The sequence below is a fragment of the Chrysochloris asiatica genome, unplaced genomic scaffold (assembly GCF_000296735.1).
Source record: "Chrysochloris asiatica unplaced genomic scaffold, ChrAsi1.0 scaffold00365, whole genome shotgun sequence".
Classification (NCBI taxonomy): Eukaryota; Metazoa; Chordata; class Mammalia; order Afrosoricida; family Chrysochloridae; genus Chrysochloris; species Chrysochloris asiatica.
In genome coordinates, this window is record NW_006408883.1 from 1,925,077 (window position 1) to 1,926,271 (window position 1,195).

Consider the following 1,195-nt stretch of genomic DNA (forward strand, 5'->3'; position numbering starts at 1 on the left):
AATTGAATTATATGAAGGAAAGCATTGTATAAGGCATGGAGGAGGAATCATTTATTTCCTGAGATATGCAGATGACAAAGTCCTGCTTTGTGGAAGTGAAGAGGACTTGAAATATTTACTGATGATGATAAGGAAAAAAACAAACAAACAAAACACAGGATTTATTATGGATTGCACCTCAATGTAAAGAAAACTAAAGTCCTGACAACTGACACAATAAATATAATGACTATAAACAAAACTTAAAGTTGTCAATGTTCATGGAAGCAGAAATAAAGAAATCCAATGAAATATTACATTAGTTTTAAAGTGTTTAAAGAGAAAAAAATATCAGTTTGGAGGACTAAGATGTGCTTGACCCAAGCCATACTATTTTCATTCATTCCATGCTGGAGAAAGTTGGACAAAGAATAAAAATACCATAGAAAAATCAATGCATTTGAGATATTATGTTGGTGAAGAATATTGAAAGCAACTTAGACTTCCAGAAACCAAACAATTCTGTCTTGAAAGTACAGCCAGAAAGTTCTTTGGAAGCGAGGCTGGTGAGACTTCATATCTTGTACTTTAGGCAGCTTATGATGGACTAGTCCCTGGAGAAAGATATCATGGTTGGAAGGTGGAGCATCAGCATCTCTGAAAAAAGCGAAGACCCCAATGAGAGTGATTGAGACATTTAAAGCAACAATAGCTGCAAACTTAACAGTTGTGAAGGTAGAGCTTAACTGCATAATTTTTCATTATGCTATTCATTGGTTCACTAGGAGTCATCACCTACTCATGGACACCTAACAACAACAAAAATCTTTAAACAAGAAGGCTGACACAATTTTCTCCTACAGAGACCCTGGTGACTTAGAATCATCACCACACTTAGCTCTTACGGTTAGCAGCTTAATGCTTATCAGGTTTTTACCATGATCAGACAATGGAGCATTCATTTGAAAATATTGGAAAGCTAAAATAATACACAATGAAGAAGCAATTGTCATTAATACATGTGAAATTTTTCTGATAAAGAAAGTAGCCTAACAAGCCATACTATGTTGTTGTTGTTGTCAGGTGCCATTGAGTCGGAACCGAATCATAGCGACCCCCATGCACAGCAGAACGAAACAATGTCCAATCCTGGGTCAACCTCACTACCGTTGTCACACTTGACACCATCAATGATGCCACCTGGCCGATCCATCTC